The sequence below is a fragment of the Panthera leo genome, chromosome C2 (assembly GCF_018350215.1).
Source record: "Panthera leo isolate Ple1 chromosome C2, P.leo_Ple1_pat1.1, whole genome shotgun sequence".
NCBI classification, from domain to species: domain Eukaryota; kingdom Metazoa; phylum Chordata; class Mammalia; order Carnivora; family Felidae; genus Panthera; species Panthera leo.
Genome location: NC_056687.1, coordinates 129213173 through 129239261, shown reverse-complemented (window position 1 = coordinate 129239261; position 26089 = coordinate 129213173). Strand labels below are relative to the sequence as shown.

Here is a 26089-nt window from a genome sequence, read left to right as displayed (position 1 = left end):
CTCCTTATCAGGGAAATACAAATCAAAACCACACTCAGATACCACCTCACGCCAGTCAGAGTGGCCAAAATGAAGAAATCAGGAGACTATAGATGCTGGAGAGGATGTGGAGAAACAGGAACCCTCTTGCACTGTTGGTGGGAATGCAAATTGGTGCAGCCGCTCTGGAAAGCAGTGTGGAGGTTCCTCAGAAAATTAAAAATAGACCTACCCTATGACCCAGCAATAGGGACTATCTGTATTTTAAAGTCTATATGGGAGACAGTTAATGTATCCAACCAGGGTACCATACTGAAAAAAAGTACAGAGCAATGTAGATGGGGAATGCACAGTATCTTCTGGGAAAAGATTTTTTGTGCTTTTATATTCATATAATGGCAAAAATTAACATTACAGCCATTGATATGAGGGATATAAGGTGCTTATTAAAATTAAACTTCATGAAACTCTACTTGTTTCTTTTAAAAGTCACTTTTCTGTATTTTTACTGAATACCTGAGAAGACTGCAGGCTTATTATAAAGAACATCTGTTTATATAGCATATTTTCATATCTCTCCTAAAAGGGTCAAAAGCAGCAGAGCATGGGGTGCCTGGGTGGCTCAGTTGGTTGAGCGTCCAACTCTTGATTTCAGCTCAGGTTATGATCCCAGAATTGTGGGATTGAACCCTGCATTGGGCTCTTCACTGAGCATGGAGCCTGCTTAAGATTCATTCATTCATTCATTCATTCATTCTCTTTCTCTCCCTCTCTGCCTCTCCCTCCCTCCCCTCCCCCCACTTTCACACACTCTCTTAAAAAAAAAAAAAAAAAAAAAAAAACCTGTGCAGCAGAGTGCCTTGAAGGGATGGATTGAGGACAATCTTTAGATCACCCTTTCATGGAGATTCAGGGCTTTGTGAGAGCTTCTTTGCTTATTTGGAGCCCAAGAGACAGTCCTTGGGATCCTCCTGAGAGAGTAAATACCAAAGGTAGATTAGGCTTGGGCAGACTTGGATGCAGTATACATTGGATGACTCAAAGTAACTGAGAAGAGCATTTTAAAATCATTAACTACAGAGCGCCTAGGTGGCTCAGTTAAGTGTCTGACTATTGATTTCAGCTCAGGTCATGATCACAATTTGTGAGATCGAGCCCCACATTGAGCTGTGTGTTGACAGTGTGGACCCTGCTTGGGATTCTCTCTCACACACACACCACCCACCCCGCTGCCTTCTCTCAAAATAAATAAACATTAAAATTAAATCATTAATTGTAAAGAGTTTACAAATCAATAAAAAGACACTGTCCCATTGAAAGCTCTTCATGATGTGTTGGTAAGTGAGAAAAAGACCACTGACTTCCTTGTATTGTATAATCTTACTTTTTGTAAAAAAGTGTTTGCAGGTTTATATAGAACATTAACTGTGGTTATTATTGGATGGTATGGTTCTGGGCTTATCTTTAGACTTCTCTGTATTTTTCAAGTTTTCTGCAGTAAGCATGTACTTCTTTTATCCTCAGAAAAATAGTGATTATAATATAAACATAATCCTTAAATATTATCTTTGCAGGAAAGGGACTGTGTGCTGTTGACTAGTTTATTCACAGGGTCTAGAATATACGTTAGAATCACCTGAGAGCTTGTAGAACTAGTTTTGTGAGCCTCATCCCTGGAGATGCTGTCTCAGTTGGACTGGCAGGAGACAAGGTTGCCCAGGGAAGTGGAAGCAGATTCTAGACTAAGTCACACTACAGAGTATCAAAACCATCATTTCCTATATAAACTCTATGTTCACTGTAACATGGGGCAAAATCTGCATTCCAATTGAAAGTTATAATTTAGTTTCCCTCCAAGAGTTCCCTCTTGACTTTGGTAGTTGCTTTACCTGGGAAGAATGTATCTAGTTCAGTTTCCCCGAAGATGACTTTCAGGCTCGTGGGATTTGGAACAGGCAATTATCTATCAAATACCAGATGGCTGTGTAGATTAGCCCCAGTGAGTAAAAACACAGTGATTTGAACAAAAGAAATGATTAGCTGGTTGAATAACAACAGGTCATCTCAGCACAGGTGTACTAGAAACAAGGTCAGGGTCAGATACTAACACTTCTATTTTCTTGAGTTCATTAACAGTGTATTCATTATTTCAATACTACTCTGATGTTAACAGTACGGAGACATGGAGAAAGGGCTAACTTATATACCACAGCATTCATATTTTTTATTAAAATATTTTCCTTAAAATTTCATGAAAAGGTTGGCTTTTATAAAGGTTCATATAACCCTTTATAAGATATAGGTAAAATCTATAAAGAACTTATCAAAAACACACCTAAAAAGCAAATAACCTAATTAAGAAATGGATGATGCATCACATTATCATCAGGGAACTACAAATCAAAATCACAATGAGATACCTCACACCTGTCAGAATGGCTTAAAATTAACAACATAAGAAACAATAGGTGTTGGCAAGGATGTAGAGAAAGGGGAGCCCTTTTGAAGTGTTGGTGGGAATGCAAACTGGTGCAGCCACTTTGGTGAACAGTATGGAAGTTTCTCAGAAAACTGAAAATAGAACTATCCTGTGATCCAGCAATTGCACTACTAGGTATTTATCAAAAGGATATGAAAATACAGATTCAAAGGGGTTCATGCACCCCAATGTTTATATAGCAGAATTATCAATAATAGCCAAACTATGGAGAGAACCCAAATGTTAATTGATGAATGGATAAAGAAGATGTGGTATATATATCTCATGGAATATTACTCAACCATCAAAAAGAGTGAAATCTTGCCATTTGCAACAATGTGGATGTATTATGCTAAGCAAAATAAGCCAGAGAAAGACAAATGCCATATCATTTCATTCATTTGTGGAATCTAAACAGATGAACATATGTGGGCAGTGGGGTGGGGTAGAGAGAGGGAAACAAACTATGAGAGACTCTTAAAGACAGAGAACAAGGGCTCCTGGGTGGCTCAGTTGGTTAAGTGTCTAACTTTGGCTCCGATTGTGATCTTGCAGTCCATGAGTTCAAGCCCTGTGTCAGGCTTTGTGTTGACAGCTCAGAACCTGGAGCCTGCTTTGAGTTCTGTGTCTCCTTCTCTTCCCTTCCTCCATTCACACTCTGTTTCTCTCTCAAAAATAAACATTAATTTTTGTTTTATGAAAGAACAAACTGAGGGCAGATGGAGGGAAGTAGGTGGGGGATGGGCTAGATGGGTGATGGGTATTAAGGAGGGCACTTGTAAGTGATGAATCACTGATTTCTATTCCTGAAACCAGTGTTGCACTATATGTTAACTAATATTTAAGCAATAAAAATAAAAAAGACAAAAAATTTCATGAAAAAAGAAAACTTAATGTTATTTCTCCATCTACTTGTAAAGAATAGTAGTGTGTGCACTTCCTGGGAGATTTTCTTTAAGAATTCCAAACAGCACATGGATGGCTCAGTTGGTTAAGCGTCCGACTTCAGCTCAGGTCATGGTCTCCTGGTTCGTGAGTTTGAGCCCCACGTTGGGCTGTTTGCCAACAGCTTGTAGCCTTGAGCCTGCTTCAGATTCTGTCTCCTTCTCTCTCTGCCCCTCCCTGACCCCTGCTCTGTCTTTCTCAAAACTAAATAAACATTAAAAAAAAAATTTTAAACAATTCCAAACTAAAAAGCGAAAAACAAAAAACAACAAATTCCAAACTAAGCATTTTAGTTCCATTTATGACTGCAATAGAAAAACTGTATTTACACTGTCCACCTATGCATGCACAGAACTATGTTGTATAAAAGATAGTAAAAGCTACCCAAGTGCTTAAGACTGCCATTCCATTTCTGCTTAGTTAAAAAAACAAATTGAAAGTTTCTAAGATGCTGCCTGTTGAAAACCCTACTATAGACTTCAGGATCTCCAAGCTCTCGATTAACTAAGGTATAAATGGGGAGAGGAAAGATCACATATAATTTAAAATATAGTTAAACCAAAACTACTCAAAATGTAGTACCAAAATTTTAATTGTAAACATATTTAGTTCAAAATGTATCCAATGTTCAGACATACATTGACATTGTAAAACATCATCAAAAAACATAAATAGGTATTGTTGGTGTGTATGCAGCTAAATATCATATTACTTACTCCACAAAGAAGTGGTCAAAATATGAAAATCAGATTTTAAAAGATCAAAGTCTGTTAAAATATACTGCTGGATTTTTTGTGGAGAGAGTTGTGCCCCAAAACATGATTGACATGTCTGTTCATTAATATGTATTTCTAGTAGTAGACACATTGTAAAATACAGATATTTGTGCATAATTGTGGTGATTTTGGTTTTGGACAAATGCATTATCTATGTATACTTTATGGGCATGTTTAATCTTCATACTGATGTGTCCACTTGTAGACAACAGTTAAACCTCATGCCGCCCTAGCCCATGTTCCTAACATTTAGATAAGTGTTGAAGATTAGGCAACTAAAAGCAGTGGGTATTATTAGCAAGAGGCAGCTCTGTGAGGTGAGTTGGTCTTTTTCGTTATTTTACTTATTTGTTAACATGAAGTCATTGGTTCACACTTTGTCCTGACATTTAGGTAATTCACCACCGGATAAATAGTAATGGTGGTAACTTGACTTTCCATTAATCTGTGTCTCCACAATTGTCATTTGTCCACACTTACTAGATACATGAAAGAAGTTAGCAAAGCTATAGAATAAATAGATGAATGTGGTATGCTTTCAGAGAGTAACGGTTTTACTTGAGGATGTTGAAGACAAAATAAACAAGTTGTATTGATGATAATTTAAAAATTATTTTTATATTAAAATGATGTGTACATATTACAGACTATAAAGTAAAATGTACATGATTTTAAAGGTGAAACAGGAGACTTCAAGGAAATTTCCTGATCAGAGAGGCCACTTTACACTATACCCAAGACTTCAGAATATGGGATTGGGAGGGGGTGAAGTGGTATATATTAGTTCAATCTAGTTATGTGTTCTTTTGTGAAAAGATTGAGAAGCACTGCAAGGGGGCAAGAAGAAAAATAGCATAAAATTTAGTTCGATAGATGCCCATTTAGTTACAATTAGGATGGGACTCCACTGAATTAAACTTTTTCTGAAAAAGCCTAACTCTTAAATGAGCCAAGCGTAAATCACTAATTATCCTGTTTATGGGGACTCAAGATTAAGAGAAGAGTTTAAAGAAATAGAAATAGCTAGATTATAACAATTTCCTGATAGAGAAACATTACTTTCCTCATTTATTTACTTTATGTCTCATTTACCCTTTTGGTGTCAAAAGTTCCCATGACTTATGCATACTTGCAGTCTTGCTGCTAAAGATTCTCTACAGCTCAGACTTTGATGATGATGATGGTGATGATGATGATAGTCAACACCCATATAGTGTTGATCGTATGTGAAGCACTGCTATAGATGCTTTGCATTTAGCCCTCACAACAACCCAATGAGATAGAGTTACCCGTATTTTTCCATTTTACAGATGAGGAAACTGAGGCACAGAGACTTCAGTAATTTTCCCAAGGGTATGTTGCCTAGAAACGGTAGAACCAAGATTAGACCCCAGGCAATCTGGTTCCAGAGTCCTGCTCTTAAATATTATCTTTCCTACTTCTCATCACCAAAATTATTAAACATTTAGGGCTTACAAGGCTAGAATTCATGAAGCTGTTGGAAGTGATGTTGGAAAACTGCTTTGAGTCACATGAACAGCATTAACAAATGAAGATCTGGTAGAATTAGACAATCAGGACACAGTAGATGCTTCCAGAGAGAATCATTTGGCTAACAAAGGAAATAAAATGAAGCCCTGAAATAGATTTTGTTTAAATTACTTTCATTATGGTCCTTGTTTCAGCAGCCCATGTACTAAAATTGGAATGACACAGAGAAGGTTAGCATGGCCCCTGCGCAAGGTTGACACACAAATTCATGAAGTTACTTTCACTATAATTGTGCTGTGAACATCCCGTGTGAAATAAAGGATGTTGTATGGTAGGTATATTAGTTCTGTCAGGAAAAACACATAAGTTCCAAAAAGCATTACATTTGGTGTGTATTCAGAGAATTAGTGACTTTTTACAAATTGTTTTCAGATAAAGAAAATCTGTATTAAGTGTATGCTTAAAAGTTAACTTCAGTCTAGTTACTGACACAGGAAACTAGATAACCATAGGAAGTTGATGGTGCCAAGTGTCAGTAAAGGTATGGAGGAGTTTCATCTGTGATCCAGTTGTCCTGTCCCAGAAGAGAAGAGCCTGAGTGGCCTTACCTATGTCCTGTCACGCCAGATTTCTTTATTTGTCTTCATCGTAAGTGAGGAAATCACTCAGGGGCTGCATTGCTCCTTATGATTGCTCTGAACTTGGAAACTGCATGTGTGTTTAATTTCACTCCTGTTAACAGCTTCCTTCCTTAGGTCTATGCTTTTTGAGGGCAAAATCTGCATTCTTTCTAAATACTGTTTAGGGTCACTTCATCACTAAAGTTGCCCTTCCCACAGCCTGGACTCAGAGATTATCTTCTTATGAAAGACCCCACTGCAAAAAGAGAAACATTTTCAGGCACATTTAAGTGGAATATATAAAGATTTTCCAGGAATGATTTTGCTCCAAGAAAATGAAGCTTTCAGCAAACCAAATCCAGAAGCATGAATTTCAGTTAAACAGAGGAAGGGAGATGGTTCACTGTCACCATATTAATCTTGGATTTTGATCATTGTTATAAAGGTTTAACCAGCTAGCTAACATAAAAGCAGTTCTAAGTCCAGTCTTTGGAAGTTCTCATATCAAATAATTTGACAGTGACCAAAATTAAATTTCAGCTTTTATGCTTTGGGCCCTGAAAATAAGAATGTGGTTAATATTGAAACAGTCTAAATATTCAGAAGTCTTTTTGCCCAGAGAATTGCATCAAAGATATCTTAAGACACAATGAACCTTTGCCTTAGAGGCAATAGTCTTTGCCTCTAAACTCCAAGTCTTCTTTGCCTAGTAATCCACCTAGTAGATCCCACCCTATCTAGGCATTCCCACCTGGCTTGATCTGCCACCAGGCTGCCATTTATCTGTCAGATGTGTCAAGGTCCAGTAGTTTCTGCATGCACTTGACTGCCAGCTTTTTATTCCAATTTTAATGGAAACAGAGTCCTTCCTTCCCATTGTAGATCAATTAACCAGATTGTATTGAGGGCAGAGAAAATTAACTTTTCCTTCCAAGACCAATAGTCCTAAGGAAAACATGAAAGATTAAAATTTACTTTTCTCTAGGAAAATTCATAGGTTTGAGTCTCCACAGAGAGTTGTCTGAGCTTACATGTCAGTGGGAGCTTTAAAAAGACCTGCTGGGGATCACTCTTTAAAGAGAATAGCCTGAGATTCCAGTGTGGGTTTGTTGCTGGCCACATTTGTGCATTAGCAGACCATAAGAAGGGAATTCTAGGAATACTAGGTAGTGGCAAACGTTGTCATATTGCGGTTTTTATTGTCTGCTGGTTTGAAGGTTCACAGTAAAACATTTTCTTCCCACGTTTTAATATTCTTGTGCCCTTAAACACCGTCTTAGGCATTTATGTCTGCCTCAGCCAGCAAACCATTCTTCCCTTATTCCAGGAGCACAGGGCCCAGCTAGAGATGTGCTAAATACAGCTGTCCTTTTAACAAAGCCTTCTGAAGTCCAGATATGATACTCCTTGTGAAACAGACCTAAACCAAATATGTCTTGATAAGAGGATTCTGTGAGAGGTGCACCTGACTCATTTTTGTCGTTTCTTGCATTAGCATCCTCACTATATTGTCCAGTCCAGACATCTTTCTAGAAATAGCAGATATTAATCTTTAGCTAGAAGTAGAGAAGACTTTATTATAAAAACAAAAATATTAGTTGGAACTGCTTGACTCCTCACTCTGGAATGAGTAAATATATAAAAACAAATAAATGTATGTCTTCACAGATATTACAATAATACATCTTCTCTTCCCCTCTAAGTCTGTCTCATTATAGGATGTTATTCTTAAGGCACAGTAGGTTTATGACTTCAGCATAGGAGACTGGTGAGACAATGGGTATGAAAGCAGACACTGAGGAGTGAGAAGGTCCATTAAATTATTGTATCTGCCCCGTAGGTATAGAGAAGACAAACCTAGAGGGTCCAGCTCATGAGGCTCTTCTATAGTGCAGAGAGACTGGAATTGGGAAGAAGGAAAAGATGATATGAGAAAAGAAATGTCTGCCTCTGTCCTGGCTAGGGTAAAGATGGGCAAAGGAAAATAAAAAGAGGAAGGGAAACAGAAATGTGTGTAAGAAAGGCATCTCCACAGTTAGTTCTGCACTTTGGTGTTGAGAGACCGAGGACTTCAGAGTAGCCCTGCAGACTCAGGGTTCTGCCCCTGTGCTCTTAGTGGGACTGGGGACTGCGAAGGAGCATTGTGCTCTACAAGCCAATATGCAGCAGCTCACTTATCATGCAGCAGGTTTGCTGAGGTGAGAATCAGAATCATTACAGCAGATGTTGGGGCAGACGCCTGGGCAGGGGGCTGAATGGTAAAGGAGCACACTCTGGGGTATGCAGCCAGCCAGGGCTGAACAACAAAAGGGCATTGGCAAGACCTACCTGGGAGCATTACTGGAGGTAAAAGAAGTGGCCAGCATGGTACTTTAGCATCAAGAGGCCAGAAAGACACATGGTGACAGGGAAACGAGATGTTACTACAAACCAGTGGGTGCCAGGCAATGCATATGAAAGGACTGACACAATGCCAGATGACTGCCCCCAAACCCCATCAGACACTGGGCAGGGCTGGGTGCCAGTAGAGGAAGGCAGAAATCTGTCAGGGTATCTGAGTATTTTCTAAAGGATAGTATTGACATTTTAACAGTATTTAACAATATTTATTCTTCTAACCCATGAGCACGGAATGTTTTTCCATTTCTTTATATCTTCTTCAATTTCCTTCATAAGCTTTCTATAGTTTTCAGCATACAGATCTTTTACATCTTTGGTTAGATTTATTCCTACGTATTTTATGCTTCTTGGTGCAATTGTGAATGGGATCAGTTTCTTTATTTGTCTTTCTGTTGCTTCATTATTAGTGTATAAGAATGCAACTGATTTCTGTACATTGATTTTGTATCCTGCAACTTTGCTAAATTCATGTATCAGTTCTAGGAGACTTTTGGTGGAATCTTTCGGGTTTTCCATGTATAATATCATGTCATCTGCAAAAAGTGAAGGCTTGACTTCATTTTTGCCAATTTTGATGCCTTTGATTTCCTTTTGTTGTCTGATTGCTGATGCTGGAACTTCCAACACTATGTTAAACAATAGTGGTGAGAGTGGGCATCCCTGTCGTGTTCCTGATCTCAGGGAAAAAGCTCTCAGTTTTTCCCCATTTAGGATGATATTAGCTGTAGGCTTTTCATAAATGGCTTTTATGATCTTTAAGTATGTTCCTTCTATCCCAACTTTCTCGAGGTTTTTTATTAAGAAAGTTGCTGAATTTTGTCAAAGGCCTTTTCTGCATCGATTGACAGGATCATATGGTTCTTATCTTCTCTTTTATTAATGTGATGTATCACGTTGATTGATTTGTGAATGTTGAACCAGCCCTGCAGCCCAGGAATGAATCCCACTTGATCATGGTGAATAATTCTTTTTATATGCTGTTGAATTCGATTTGCTAGTATCTTATTGAGAATTTTTGCATCCCTATTCATCAGGGATATTGGCCTTTTTTTACTGGGTCTCTGTCTGGTTTAGGAATCAAAGTAATAACTGGCTTCATAGAATGAGTCTGGAAGTTTTCCTTCCCTTTCTATTTTTTGGAATAGCTTGAGCAGGATAGGTATTATCTCTGCTTTAAACGTCTGGTAGAATTCCCCTGGGAAGCCATCTGGTCCTGGACTCTTATTTGTTGGGAGATTTTTGATGATTGATTCAATTTCTTTGCTGGTTATGGGTCTGTTCAAGCTTTCTATTTCCTCCTGATTGAGTTTTGGAAGTGTGTGGGTGTTTAGGAATTTGTCCATTTCTTCCAGGTTTTCCAGTTTGTTGGCATATAATTTTTCATAGTATTCCCTGATAATTGCTTATATTTCTGAGGAATTGGTTGTAATCATTCCATTTTCATTCATGATTTTATCTATTTGGGTCATCTCCCCTTTCCTTTTGAGAAGCCTGGCTAGAGGTTTATCAATTTTGTTTATTTTTTTAAAAAACCAACTCTTGGTTTCGTTGATCTGCTCTACAGTTTTTTTAGATTCTATATTGTTTATTTCTGCTCTGATCTTTATTATTTCTCTTCTTCTGCTGGGTTTGGGGTGTCTTTGCTGTTCTGCTTCTATTTCCTTTAGGTGTGCTGTTAGATCTTGTTTCTTGAGATAGGCCTGGATTGCAATGTATTTTCCTCTCAGGACTGCCTTCACTGCATCCTGAAGCATTTGGATTGTATTTTCATTTTCATTTGTTTCCATATATTTTTTAATTTCTTCTCTAATTGCCCGGTTGACCCATTCATTCTTTAGTAGGGTGTTCTTTAACCTCCATGCTTTTGGAGGTTTTCCAGACTTTTTCCTGTGGTTGATTTCAAGCTTCATAGCATTGTGGTCTGAAAGTATGCATGGTATCATTTCAATTCTTGTGTACTTGTTAAGGGCTGTCTTGTGACCCAGTATGTGATCTATCTTAGAGAATGTTCCATGTGCACTCGAGAAGAAAGTATATTCTGTTGCTTTGGGATGCAGAGTTCTAAATATATGTGTCAAGTCCATCCCATCCAATGTATCATTCAGGGCCCTTGTTTCTTTATGGATCCTGTGTCCAGATGACCTGTCCATTGTTGTAAGTGGGGTACTAAAGTCCCCTGCAATTACCACATTCTTATCAATAAGGTTGCTTATGTTTGTGAGTAATTGTTTTATATATTTGGGGGCTCCCGTATTTGGCGCGTAGACATTTATAATTGTTAGCTCTTCCTGATGGATAGACCCTGTGATTATTATATAATGCCCTTCTTCATCTCTTGTTACAGCCTTTAATTTAAAGTCTAGTTTGTCTGATATAAGTATGGCTACTCCAGCTTTCTTTTGGCTTCCAGTAGCATGATAAATAGTTCTCCATCCCCTCACTCTCAATCTGAAGGTGTCCTCAGGTCTAAAATGAGTCTCTTGTAGACAGCAAATAGATGGGTCTTGTTTTTTTATCCATTATGATACCCTATGTCTTTTGGTTGGCGCATTTAGTCCATTTACATTCAGTGTTATTATAGAAAGATATGGGTTTAGAGTCATTGTGATGTCCGTAGGTTTCATGCTTGTAGCGATGTCTCTGGTACTTTGTCTCACAGGATCCCCCTTAGGATCTCTTATAGGGCTGGTTTAGTGGTGACGAATTCTTTCAGTTTTTGTTTGTTTGGGAAGACCTTTATCTCTCCTTCTATTCTAAATGACAGACTTGCTGGATAAAGGATTCTCGGCTGCATATTTTTCTGTTCATCACATTGAAGATCTCCTGCCATTCCTTTCTGGCCTGCCAAGTTTCAGTAGAGAGATCAGTCACGAGTCTTATAGGTCTCCCTTTATATGTTAGAGCACGTTTATCTCTAGCTGCTTTCAGAATTTTCTCTTTATCCTTGTATTTTGCCAGTTTGACTATGATATGTCATGCAGAAGATCGATTCAAATTACGTCTGAAGGGAGTTCTCTGTGCCTCTTGGATTTCAATGTCTTTTTCCTTTCCCAGATCAGGGAAGTTCTCAGCTATGATTTCTCAAGTACACCTTCAGCACCTTTCCCTCTCTCTTCCTCCTCTGGAATACCAATTATGTGTAGATTATTTCTCTTTAGTGCATCACTTAGTTCTCTAATTTTCCCCTCATACTCCTGGATTTTTTTATCTTTTTCTCAGCTTCCTCTTTTTCCATAATTTTATCTTCTAGTTCACCTATTCTGTCCTCTGCGTCTTCAATCCGAGCCATGGTTGTCTCCATTTTATTTTGCAGCTCATTGATAGCATTTTTTAGCTCCTCCTGGCTGTTCCTTAGTCCCTTGATCTCTGTAGCAAGAGATTCTCTGCTGTCCTTTATACTGTTTTCAAGACCAGTGATTAATTTTATGACTATTATTCTAAATTCACTTTCTGTTACATTGTTTAAATCGTTTTTGATCAGTTCATTAGTTGTTGTTATTTCCTGGACATTTTTTTGAGGGGAATTCTTCCGTTTCGTCATTTTGGATAGTTCCTGTAGTGGTGCCAAACTGCGGGGCACTTCCCCTGTGCTGTCTTGAATAACTTGCGTTGGTGGGCGGGGCCGCAGTCAGACCTGATGTCTGCCCCCAGCCCACCGCTGGGGCCACAGTCAGACTGGTGTGTGCCTTCTCTTCCCCTCTCCTAGGGGCAGGATTCACTGTGGGGTGGTGTGGCCTGTCTGGGCTACTTGCACACTGCCAAGCTTGTGGTGCTGGGGATCTGGCCTGTTAGCTGGCGTGGATCAGCAAGGTGCACAGGGGCGGGAGGGGCAGGCTCAGCTCACTTTTCCTTCAAAGATCCGCTTCAGGAGGGGCCCTGCGGCACCGGGAGGGAGTCAGACCCGCCGCCGGAGGGATGGATCCGCAGAAGTACAGCATTGGGTGTTTTTGCGGTGCAGGCAAGTTCCCTGGCAGGAACCAGTTCCCTTTGGGATTTTGGCTGGGGGATGGGCGAGGGAGATGGTGCTGGCGAGTGCCTTTGTTCCCCGCCAAACTAAGCTCTTTTGTCCCAGGGCTCAGCAACTCTCCCTCCCGTTGTCCTCCAGCCTTCCCTTTCTGCTCTCCAAGCAGAGCTGTTAACTTATAACCTTCCAGATGTTAAGTCCCACTTGCTGTCAGAACACACTCCGTCTGGCCCCTCTGCTTTTTCCAGACTCAGGGGCTCTGCTTGGCCGGCGGGCCACCCCTCCGCCCTGGCTCCCTCCCGCCAGTCCGTGTAGCGCGCACTGCCTCGCCGCCCTTCCTACCTTCCTCCGTGGGCCTCTCCTCTGCGCTTGGCTCCTGAGACTCTGTTCTGCTAGTCTTCTGGCTGTTTTCTGGGTTATTTAGGCAGGCGTAGGTGGAATCTAAGTGATCAGCAGGATGCGCCGTGATCCCAGCGTCCTCCTACGCTGCCATCTTCCCAGGATCCTCCGAACTTCCTAAAGCAGATGTTTAAATTATAGTACTGAGGCAAAGTGTAAGGTAGATTGAACATTTAGTTACATTGAAAGGCGATATATCAGATGTGATCAGAACCAATTTTTTTAAATAATGGTTAAAACAAAGAATGATAAATAATTATATTTATATTTGTATATATCTTAAACATTTTATTTTAATTTACTGTTAATGTATATTCATACAGCATTCTTTTAATGTGGGGCCAACATCCTTTCTTCATATATTGGTCTTCCAATTAGTGTTCTTATTTCTAGCATTAATTAAACCTATCATGCTTTGTCTACAATTTCTAACTGTATTTTTTTACTAGGTCAATAACTCCTTAAGCCGCTTGCAAAGAATTTTGAGATAGAATCTTAGTTTTTTTTAAAGTTAAAAAAATCTTACAATTGCCTTGACACTCCATTAAAATCATTGTTAAAGGAAACTCACTTTAAGTCTGTTCAAAGCATTCAATTTAGTTTTCGTACAGACAACTCTTTATCTTCACAGTCGTTTTTTCCCCTATTTTGCAATGTGATTAATTATATTACATAACTAAAATAATACATAAGGTGGTCATAAATAGATTTGGGGACACAATTGACTTTTGAAAACAGACACTGTGTAGACATCCCAGACAGAAACCTGTAACCTGTGAGTACTCTGCATATCACAGGAAACCATATGGTGAGGAGACGGAATGGAGGGTGCTGGTTAATTCAGCTGGTTGTTTAAATGGAGATTGGTTAAGAGTACGAATAGTAAAACATTTTCTCTGTAACAGCAGGTGATGGCTCAAAAAGAAGGCCAAATTAGTTATGGATAGCACTTTAACATTTTGTTAATTAAAAAGATTTTTGTAATTAAAAGATCTTTAATTAAAAAGATTTTTGTAATTACATTGTCCTCTGCACTTTCCAGTTGCATGCTCTGTGGGTTCAACTTTGAAAAAGCCCACTATATACATTCATAATCAAACCATGAATGTATATCGTTAATTTGTGCATGGATATTCACTGGAACATTGGCTTTTTTCCTGCTGATCCTTTTCCATGATATTCTTGATTACATGATAGTAAACCAGTAAGGTTTTTCTTTCTTGTCTAAAGTTCATCTTGGTTTCTGCTTTCACACCTCCTGGAAGGTCTCTTAAAATATGGTCTTCATTGCTGTATTTGTAAGGAAGTTCCTTCCTGCCACAAATTCTGCAGAATTATAGCTGTCTGCTCTAACCCAGGTTAGAGTTGCCTTTGTTGCTCTGGCTTTGTCTATTCTCTAATCTGTGTCCTGTTTCAGTGCTCTGACTAAAGAATAAATAGGGGATATTTTAAGGTACTTTTGGTTGGAAAAGTAACTTTCTCATTGGGGGTCCCAGCTACAAGCAGTTGTTTCCCCCATTGAATGGACATGTCAGTGCTTTCTATTGACTCTTATACTTCTCTGTCCTTTACCCTACCTGCACTTCTGCCTATCACCAAAGGTGCTTGTGTTTTCCGTTTCATGTCCAGTGCCATGCAGGCTTCTTGTGTTCCATGCTTGGGCACTATTTATATATGCAATAACCCAATTCCTACTCCCTGCGGCCACCTGAACCTGAAGTGGAACAGGTGGAAAGGAGAGTTGGTACGCTCTTCCTTGACATTCTACCCATGTGTGTATTTACCTTTTCATTTGCAGAGCTAAAGATCCTACAGGCTGACTTCTGGCCATGGCATAGGAGGCAGAACTGTGAGTGTTTGTTGACTTCTGCAGCTATAGGAAAACTTTGATCTAGAAATAAGCAGCTGCCTCCAATATGTTTAGCAAATGAACTAAAGATCTTTTCATTCTGTCAGAGGATGCAGATTCCAGAACACGGCTGACATCCTTCTCAGCTTGGAGGATCAAGAGTAATAAGCCATTTTTTTGCTTTAATTTTGATATTTTTGCCAGAGCCAACACTGTTCACTTCAATAGGAACTATTAAGGGTTGCTTCACAGTGTTTGTGATCCATTAGTAGCATATTTCTGAATCTTACTTTCCAAACATTGGTGGTAAAAAGAGTTGGTTAACTGGGGCGCCTGGGTGGCGCAGTCGGTTAAGCGTCCGACTTCAGCCAGGTCACGATCTCGCGGTCCGTGAGTTCGAGCCCCGCGTCAGGCTCTGGGCCGATGGCTCGGAGCCTGGAGCCTGTTTCCGATTCTGTGTCTCCCTCTCTCTCTGACCCTCCCCCGTTCATGCTCTGTCTCTCTCTGTCCCAAAAATAAAATAAAAAAACGTTGAAAAAAAAAAAAAAAAAAAAAAAAAAGAGTTGGTTAACTTCCCCCAACCATTTGAATTAATCCTACTGTTCTCTTCCTATTAAATATAACTTGTAACTAATTCCTTACTGTCCTAGGTCTGACCACGCCTGCAGAGCCATGTCATATAAAATGATTTTTTTTTTAAATTTTAGAGAGAACATGCATAAGCAGGGAGGAGGGACAGAGGGGAGAGAGAATCCTAAGCAGGCTCCATATGCAGCGTGGAGCCCGACGTGGGACTTAATCCCACAACCCTGGGATCATGACCTGCCGAAATCAAGTCAAGAGTTAGACACTCAACTAACTGAGCCACCCAGGCACCCCTAAAATCATTTTAAAATGCATAGCATCAACCACTGTGTTGGGTCAATTTTTAATACTCTGAAAAGACTTAGAAATCAGACTCAGTTTAAAACTTAGTCTATCCTATTTGTGAGTAGAAACAGAAATATCAGTTGAGAGCATATTGTGACAAATCTGTGGAAAATATGTCCTCCATTGATCTGTGCAATTATCCCTGGAAAGAGCATATAAGGAAAGAAGTCTCCCCAATCTAAGTTTCCTTTTGATAAAATCTTGGCAATAAGGTTGGCAACAGCTTTTCTAATCCTAGGTTTCAAGTCTTTAAGAATAATTTTGTTGGATGATGCCTACTTTGAGGATATGATATTTTAAATATCATATTGCTTCCAGACATCTGAAGGTTTAGCATGCAAATTAGTATATAATTTCTCCTCGGTGTGTGTATGTATGTGCATGTTCTGTCATATCAAATCACTTCATCATATCAGAGAACGAGACCTTGGGCAGGCAAGTCAGTTAACCTTTCTGGGCTGTCGTCTCACATGTAATGTGAAAGAATTGCACTATGTTTTATTCTAAGCTTTTCACAGTTATAACACTTTTTCATTCTAATAGGAAAGAATTTTGAGATCACATGCTTATATGTGCCCTGCATATGCAAATTACATAGACTAAAATTTTATTTCTGAGAGCCTGGACTAATAAGATGCACGTAAGCTATTCTCTTAACTTCTGTTTTATTTCTTTATATATGTAAAGTGAAAAGGTGTCAAAAAAGATTAAAATCTTTTTTATTAATGTTTATTTCTGAGAGAGAGACAGAGCATGAGTGGGGAAGGGGCAGAGAGAGGTGGCGGGAGGTAAGGAGACACAGAATCTGAAGCAGGCTCTAGGCTCTGAGCTGTCAGCACAGAGCCCGACATGGGGCTCAAACCCACAAACTGCGAGATTATGACCTAAGCCAAAGTTGGACGCTTAACCGACTTAGCCACCCAGGTGCCCCAAGATAAAAATCTTTTTTGAGTAAATATTGGATCCACACTTAAGCGGATCTTCACCATCAACCACCACTGCCCACCTCCAATGTTGGAAATTCTGTAACAGAATGGTGTCATATGAGCTACTGAAGGATTGAAGGGTCAGGAGAAGAACTTTGGGCCTATGTCTCCCAGGGCTGTCACCAGCTCAGTAAGTAGTGGTCTTGAGGGTGCTCTAACAGGACAATTTGGCTTTCCTAGCAATTTCCTATTCACATTCAGGAGAGTGTTATAGCTTACTTTAAGTTTTACATTTATCAGGGCACCAATCTCTGGAAAAGGAAGAAGACAGGAACAAATAATCTGTAGGCTTAAAAAAATTCTGAAGGCTCATGTGCCACTTCTTCTTGGAGCCATTAAAAGCTGTCTTTAGACTTAACTCTCTGTCTAATCTGCTAAAATGAGAACCATGGCTAGTCCTCACCTCCTTTCTTGATTCTCACACTCCATTAAGATTGAAGCCGGTTTGTCACATTGACACTGAGGAATGTTATTATTCAAAGCTGAATTAAAAAGGGAATTTATATAGAACAAAACCAATAAGCCAAGCAGCCTTGACATTTAATTTTCTTGGAAACCTTTCTCATTGAACCAGAGAAGTCTGCATACTACACATTTGCAAAATGAAAAGTGATATAGTAGGAGGATAATCTCCTCATATAAATGATGAGTAAATAATCTGAAAGAGATTAGATGTTAGAGATGGTCATTTCTCCTTGCCTTGTCCTCTTTCTCTACCCTGAAATGACATTTATGAGTTCCAGCTTTTAGAGATGGTTTCTTCTATTCTTTTTGTTTTTGTTTTCAGACGTGAGGGTATGGGGAAGTGGGGGAAGGGATAATTCTTATTTATGTTTTTGGCCATCAATTTTAAGTTTTCACTGTTAATACTGCTTCTTGGCACATAAATTCAGAGTATCAGTAACCAAGAGACCCCTCAAAATCCTAATGTAAATTGTGTAAGTTTAGTTCAAGACACTTTTTGGCTCTTTAAGGTAGGCTGAACATACAGAAGGAATCATTTCAGGATCCATTTAGCTTTCTGCTTTAGAGTAGGTAGTGGTTGTTGTTTTAACAAAAAGTCAGATTCTCAGTAGTTTGACATGATAAAAATTTATCACTCACATCCTGATTTAGTGTAGATTAGCAGGAGGTGAGGTGAAGGGTCCTGTTCTATATAGTAATTTGGGGACCTAGAATTTCTCTATAGTGTGAGTTCGTCATCTTCTCACATTCAGCATCCCTCCACTGGATTCTTTGTATCTACCTGCGAAGGAAGTCAGAAAGAGAATGTAAGGTCATGCAGAATAGAGATAGGTGGGTCTGTTTGCAGGTTTTAGACTAGAATTCAATCACGTGGTTTTACTTAACTGCAGGAGAGCTTTGGAAATGTAGTTTAGCACTGTAATCTGCAGAAGGAAGAAATGAGTTTGGTGACACATAGTACTGACTCTGCCTTGGTTCCCTTTCCTCTTGCTACCCATACCTGTGCACACAGTCCTTGTCTTAGGGTGGTCTACCTGTGATGACACCAAGGCATTTAGTTTGATCTAGTGGTTAGGCATCCTTTTGATGCTTTTTTATTCCATTTGCTTTTCTCTGAAAGGAAGTGACCTTTACACATAGAGGATGACTTTTCTACTGTCAGGGGTAAAAATGTGTAAATATAGACTCTGCTTGAATCCCCGTATTTTTAAACTGGAATTCTACAGGGAGTGGATGCTAACTGTTTCATATATACTCAGGGGAAGAAGAGATATCATCCATTCATCTATTATTTTGGGAAAAGCTTTAAATGATCTTCTCTATCAAGCTGTTCCTGTGTGTAGAAGAGAAAATTACAGAGCTTCAAGATGACCAGATGATGAAAAGAAAAACCAGAGAGATTTTAGGTTAAATGATAATGGAATAAAGTGACACCATGATGTATAGTAACAGATTATTGTTTTGAGACACAATGTTCTAGAAAGATTCATTTATGCCCCTTGACCTTATTCCAAAATTCAGGGTCTAAGCAGTTCTAAACTCAAGTTGGTTCTTTATTAAGAAGCAATTCAGACAAGTGAAGGACTTGTAGATAAGGCCAAAAAAAGTAAAGAAACTTACAGGAAACTAATAGGAGTCAAAGATAGGCCTGTATACTTCTACAGCAATTTTAGTGAATTCTTCAGCAGAGCATGGTAAAGGCATAGATTGGCATTTTGTTGGACATGCTGGTATTTCACAGGGGAGGTTTCTACCCATGGATATTTAGGGTCCATCAAATATGGTTCTGTATGCTTTTGCTCAAAATCCCATACCCCTGGAGGGGTGTGGAAAATGAAGTACTACTTATTGATTATAGTACTGGCTTTATCTGCCAACAGAAGGCCAGTACTGCAAGAAAAATCCCATTTCCATGGCAACAGTGATCTCTACTTTTAACTGGATATCATGTGAAGAAGAAGCTATTTTTTTCTTTAACCTTAAAGATTACAATTTTGAGAAAACGGGAATGATTTTTGGCAGCAGGGTGTTGTTAGAGCATCTGGGCCAAAGGGCTAATGTCCAGGGTGAAGGCTTTTAGGACTTTTAATATGTCAACCCTGACTTTATATCAGGACAAGAAGCAGAACTTAAACCATATCAGACATCATTTTACTACTCAGGAACAGTGACCTTTTATTCCAGAGGTATCTCAAGGTTAAAAGAATAGGACATATCCATTTCTCTGAATATTACCAGATGTTCAAAAATGAGGGGAGAGAGGAGCCAATTAAATTAATCTTTATTGGATGTTACTATGTTCTTTTCCTGATAATTTCTCCTTCTCTCTTCATTAAACCTGTTAAGACCGTGGAGCCAGCCCTATAAGAGATGCTTGTCACCCTGGTCTAGAAAACTGAGCTCTAAAAGCTTTGCTGTTGAGAAATCCTCTGCCATTTTTGTTTTAAAACCTTAAAATGTCAGTAAGTCTGCTCAGCCAGATCTCTTCAATAAAGAAGCAAGGAGGAATCTGGGTATGAGATGAGACCTGGCACTTACTGATCACATGCTCTGTGCCAGGCACCGTGCTGGCTGTTTGAGCATAGTATGTGCCATCTTCCTTGCTCTTGTGAATAAAGATCATTGATTGACAGTGGATATCATTAGAGGCAGTCACTTCTATATGAGGATCTAAACTAAGAGTTCAATACAACATTCTATAACCATTGGTGCTAAGTATATTATGATCTATCAGAGTTGACTGATCTGGTATTTCTGTTAAACAGTTGTTCTGGTGGTTCATTGCAAACAAACAAACAAAAATCCTAAATATGCCAATATAGTTGATTTTTGTTCTTGATCAAAATATTAAAATTTTCATTTAGAATTATTTGGAGGAAGTTACATAATGTGTTTTTGAGTAGTACCACTGTGAATAAAATTTCAGTATGGGGGGTGGGTACTTTAAGGGAGACAGCCATTCAGATTGTTCTTTTAGAAAAATGGAGGTGAGAAGGCAAAATCAAAAGGGGATCAGCTTTTACAAAGTATAATCCCCAACAGAACTTTAATAACTAGGTTTTAAATTCACCAAGGTTTTCTCCTTCACTGGTCACTACCTTTGTTTAGAGTAAATTTTCACCTCTCTTATATGAAATAGGCATCTTCTCCTTTGAAGTTTTGAGAAATGTTTTTAAAAGTCCCTCTATTTTTCAGAGTGCTTGATTTATGCTGTGGTAGCAAACTACCACAAAATAGCAGTAGATGACAATCACAAGTTTATTTTTCCCTCATGCTACATGCCAACAAGGATGGGCTGTAGCTTTGCTTACTCATCTTTACTAAGACCTAGGCTAATGATATAGCCTCTGGAACACTGCCAGTTTTGTGGTAGTAAGAAAATCATTCCATCCTGTTAATGGAGCAGTGGCCATTAAAGCTTCAGTCCAGGATTGACATGCATCACTCCTGCTCACATTTCATTAGCCAGACAAATCACATCACCAAGTCTGGGCAGGGAAGGAAATCCTTCTTCTCTTTCTAGACTTAATCTTAAGTACCTTGAACTTCTTGGGGGGAGAGGTACCCCCTTTTTCTTTTTCCTGGGTCATGTTGTCCAGTTGGGGACCACCTTAAACCATTCAGTGGTTTTTTAAAAGGTTATAAAGCCACACCTTTAATTTGGTCCTTGACCTGAGACTAAGATTTAATTACCTGAATTGTTCAAAGGTCTCCTCAGTTTTTTTGTGTTACAGTATGGGTAAAGAAGTTGGCTCTTCTAATCCTACAAGACTTGGAATTTCTGAACTCTTAGTCCCTTTCATTTCTGCTTATAAACTGTCCATTTCTTTAATCATCTTTTTTCATGGTACAGTTGTCAGATACAACCAACAGCAGTCAAAGGATGCTATTAGCATCCCATTTTTCACCTTTTTCACCTAAAGCAACAAGCTTATCAGGTGCATTATTTGTATCCTAAATTGTCACAGGTGACAGTTTTTAAAAAATGTTTTCCTGAGGCACCTGGGTGGCTCAGTTGGTTAAATGTCCCACTCTTGGTTTCATCCCAGGTCATGATCTCATTGTTCATGGGTTCTAGCCCCATGTCAGGCTGTGCACTGACAGAGTGGAGCCTGCTTGGGATTCTCTCTCTCCCTCTCTCTGACCTCCCCATCTCATGCTCATGCTCGTGTGCTCTCTCTCTCTCTCTCTCTCAAAACAAGTAAACTTAAAAAAAAATGCTTTCCTACTGCAAAATGGATTGCCACTCTCCCAGGCTCTGCTAAGAGTTTCCATACAGCACTATTGCCTGACCCCAAGTTAATGCCCTATATTTGAGTGCTTTTTGTTGTTACAGGAACACTCCATTCCTGATACCAATACTTTAATTTAACTTTTTAAAGTTTATTTATTTATTTAAAGATAGCACAGGAGGGGCAGAGAGAGAGAATTGCAAGCAGGCACCCTGCTGTCAGTACAGAGCCCAATCTGGGGCTCCACCTCATGAACCCATGAGATCATGACCTGAGCTGAAACCAAGAGTCAGATGCTTAACCGACTGAGCCACCCAGGCACCCCTTAAATTAACTTTTAACTTAAAATTTCCTTAGTCATCCTCAACCCTGCATTAAATGAAGATAGTAAATCTTGCACTGACTCTTGTTTTGTATAGAACATGGGAATAGGACAACTCAGTCGGTTGAGTGTCTGACTTTTCATTTTGGCTCAGGTCATAATCCCAGGGTCATGGGATTGAGCCACATGTTGGGCTCTGCACTGAGCATGGAGCCTGCTTGATATTTTCTCTCTCTCTCTCTCTCTCTCTCTCTCTCTCCCTCCCTCCCTCCCTCCCTCCCCCTCTCACTCCCAGCCCCTCTCTCTCTCTCTCTCTCTCTCTCTCTCAAAACAACAAAAAACATACATAATCACTACATAAACAAATACACAGTATAACTATGGTATTAAAATTTGGAGGGAACATTTGGGAGGAAATGTCCAAAAAAGTCTGCTAAGGGGGAGAAGTAATGAAAAAGTTGCCACATCATATTATGAACTGTGTATCATTCATAGAGTTTTAGTCTTAGTTTCAATATTGACAGTTAATCTGTATTTCCTTCTAGAATGTCTCCTTCAAATTTTTTACCTGTAATTTGAGTTGGTTGCCACTAGATGGCAGCCTCTGGTCTCAGAGTCCAACCAGACAGGCTTGGCTATGTAGCTAATGTAGGCTACAAGGAGGTAGTAAACTTTTAGCAAGATTTTAATGCCTCTCTCTAATGCTTCTACAAAAATATAACTCTTGATTAAAAATGAAGTATAACACTTAATAGTACATTGGTTTTGTGCATTTAAGTAGCATCTTAAATTTGTTTAAAAAAAATTCTTAATGTTTATTTTTATTTTCAAGAGAGCACGCAAAGCGGGGACGGTCAGAGAGGGAGACACAGAATCTGAAGCAAGCTTCAGGCTCTGAGCTCTCAGCACAGAACCCAACTCGGGGCTTGAACTTCCAAACTGTAGGATCATGACCTGAGCTGAAGTTGGATGCTCAACCGACTGTGCTACCCACACACCCCAATAACATCCTAAATTTAAAGCAAGATTTTTTTTTTTTTTTTTTAAGATTTACTTTATTTTTGAGAGAGCACAAGCAGGGAAGGGGCAGAGAGAGGTGGACAGAAGATCTGAAGCAGGCTTTGTGCTGATAGCAGCCAGCCCAATAAGGGCTCAGAGTCACAAACTGCAAGATCATGACCTAAGCCGAAGTCGGACACTCAACCAGCTGAGCCACCCAGGTGCTCCTAAAGCAAGATTTGAAGAAATAACACAAGTTTTGGGAATTTTTACATATCCTTGATGTTTGCTTAGTTGACCAGAGTTAAGCCAATTAATAATGGTAACTCAGTTTACTTTTCTCAGAGGCAAATTATATTCTCCTTGGAGCCTTAGGAAAGTTTGACATTAAAAGAAGAGCATATATACCCTTTTTAATAATTTTTGTTTAACCTTCCCTGTTTCATAGCATGAATTTCTTCTCTTGAGTTTCACCATGGAAACAACCCTCCCCTCCCCCCACCTTTATTTCTATTTTGGCTAGTTTTCAGTGTTGCAAAGAGGACTCCTGTATTGTGATGAGATATAAATATTTCCCCTTTGAAGCTTCTTAAAAACTCTAGGCCTTTTTTTTTTTAAGTTTTTTTTATTTTTATTTTGAGAGAGACCACACACGTGCACATAGGGGCAGGGGTAGAGAGAGAGAATTTCAAGCAGGCTCTGTGCAGACAATGTGGGGCTTGAACCCAGGAACTGAATTGTGAGATGACCTGAGCCAAAATCAAGAGATGGACACTTAATCAACTGAACCACCCAGGTGCCCCACAACTCTAGGACTTTTTAATTTGGTGAGAAATAGATGTGTGATATGTGTGATTGTTGAGAGATGTAGGTGAAGGAGGAATTATAGCAGGAGAGAATTTTGGAGAAATTAAGTCTTGAAGCAATTATGTTTGAATTGCTAGAAGAAAGTAAAGAAGACATTCCCTGTAGGGGATTAATATTGAAGTGGAAAAGGGCAGCATGAAGTTCGTGTGTGAGTGTGCATGGAAAGATGTAGGTAAGAACACCAGCTTGACAAAGAAGAAGAATGTGTTGGAAAGCAATACAAGATGCCATGGGAACATGCTGAGGAAATGTGAAATATCAGACAAAAGGAAGCCTGAACGGATTTTTGAAAAGGAAGTTTACACCATATATGTGTGTGATTTCAGAAAAAGAAGTCAGTGGGTATAGCAGAAAATTGGTGAGTGGACTTTTTCAGGAATCTACCTGATGTGTTACTTAATCTATGACATAGTGCATTCTTGATTTGGGAGACAGGGCTCTGGGAAGGATCTTAACATTGTTTTGCAAATTAATATTCCTTATGACAAAGGAAATAAAAACGCATGGATCTAATCTCCCAATGTGTGTAGGGGGGAGGGGCTAAAGAGGAGGTAGAATTTTGTCATTAAACATAAAAATAGTTTTTTAGAGTTACTTTTGTTCCTCAATTTTTAAAAAAATAAAAAAGAGAAAAGATACACCTTTTGACCACTTTGTAGAGGGCCAAAAGAAATAAATCATCAGAATTAAAGAAAAGCATTTATTAGGAGCCTTTGTGACTATTGATGATGTGGGGATTTGGTGGGTTTGGGTTTTTGAAGCTAATTAATAAGAATTGAGTATATCTTTATACCTAAAAGAGAGCAGCATGGTTTTGATCCAAAGACAGTGGGCTTTAGCAGTCCTTAATTAGAATCATGACTCTGCTATGAGCTATCCTTATGACTTTCTGAGTGCTCCAAAAAAAAGCAAGGACACTAAAAACTATTTAATGATGTGAAGCCACCAATGAAAAGGTCCCATCTAGCATGTCACTGAGCACACATTCACTGCATAGTAAATGTTAATTTCCTGTGCTGGTACCTATAAGTTAAACCTATATAGTGCCTGCATGAATGGTAGGGCCTTAGACACACCATTAGGTCTATTTCTGGATTACGAATCAACTAAAGTAAAGAGATGGGCATATTTTTTTTTCACATAATTAAGCTTTTTATATAAAAATTGGGCTTACTATTAAACTCCCTAAATACAAGCATTAACTAGATCTATCATATTTATAAAACATTTTATTATAAGTTGCAGTTAAATACAAATACTTAGGAAGAGTAGGAACATTAATTCTTAAATCATATCAACCTCTACTTAATTTAAGCTCACCTTTTTTGCCATGAATTAGTAATGTAAGTAATTTCACTGGACACTTCCTTGAAATCCTGACTTTCCTAGAGCATTTTCATGCCAGTTTTGCTGTGGGCAGATTTCTGCATTTATTAATAATAACATTTCAAATTAAGCTTCTTCTCTAGTGACTACACTCGTTCCAAACTAGACAAAGAAAAATAGTCTTTTCTGCTGTACTTTTTAAACCAACTTCCTGAATATTCAAACTTATCAGCATCATAAAAGGAAGTAAAGCCCAATGATATATTTGCCATTATTAAATCCCATAATTTACTTTTCTAATCAGCAGGGAAGCTAATTCTCTTTTTCCAAGTTTCCCCATCCTTGCTAGCTAGAAAGTCTACCTAGGTGTGGTGAGGATCAAAATGTGGGTTAGTACCAACTTCCTTTCTGATGCAGAACTGCTTTTTTACATTAAAGGCTTTAGATTTCCTTTCTGGTTATAAATTCAATCTCATGAAATTGGAACATCTTTAATCCTACTTAATATAGCCAAAATCATCTTTACTGTCTTTCATCAATGTTTTCTAATTTTCAGAGTATAGGTCTTTTACCTACTTGGTTAAATTTATTACTGGGTATTGTTTTGTTTTGTTTTTGTTTTGTTTTTTTGGTTCAATTGTAAATGGGATTGTTTGCTTAATTTCTCTTTCTGCTTCATTATTAGTGTATAGAAATATAATGGATTTCTGTACATTAATTTTGTATCCTGTGACTTTACTGAATTCATTTATCACTTGTAGTTGATTTTGGTGGAGTCTTCAGGGTTTTCTATATATAGTATCATGTCATCTGCAAATAATGAAAATTTTACTACTTCCTTACCAGTTTGAATGCCTTTAAAATTTTTTTTTTTCAACGTTTTTTTTATTTATTTTTGGGACAGAGAGAGACAGAGCATGAACGGGGGAGGGGCAGAGAGAGAGGGAGACACAGAATCGGAAACAGGCTCCAGGCTCCGAGCCATCAGCCCAGAGCCTGACGCAGGGCTCGAACTCACGGACCGCGAGATCGTGACCTGGCTGAAGTCGGACGCTTAACC

At 38.8% G+C, this 26089-nt stretch overlaps 1 protein-coding gene and 1 non-coding gene across 10 annotated transcripts in view; both read left to right on the top strand.

Annotated features, from left to right (window-relative positions):
- The window catches only part of TMEM108 (transmembrane protein 108), a 363999-nt gene that overhangs the window by 143594 nt on the left and 194316 nt on the right, over nt 1-26089 (top strand). The gene's annotated exons all lie outside the window — the stretch shown is intronic.
- LOC122198977 lies at nt 5851-5958 on the top strand. Its single transcript, XR_006193262.1, has one exon. It is a non-coding gene; the product is annotated as a U6 spliceosomal RNA (small nuclear RNA).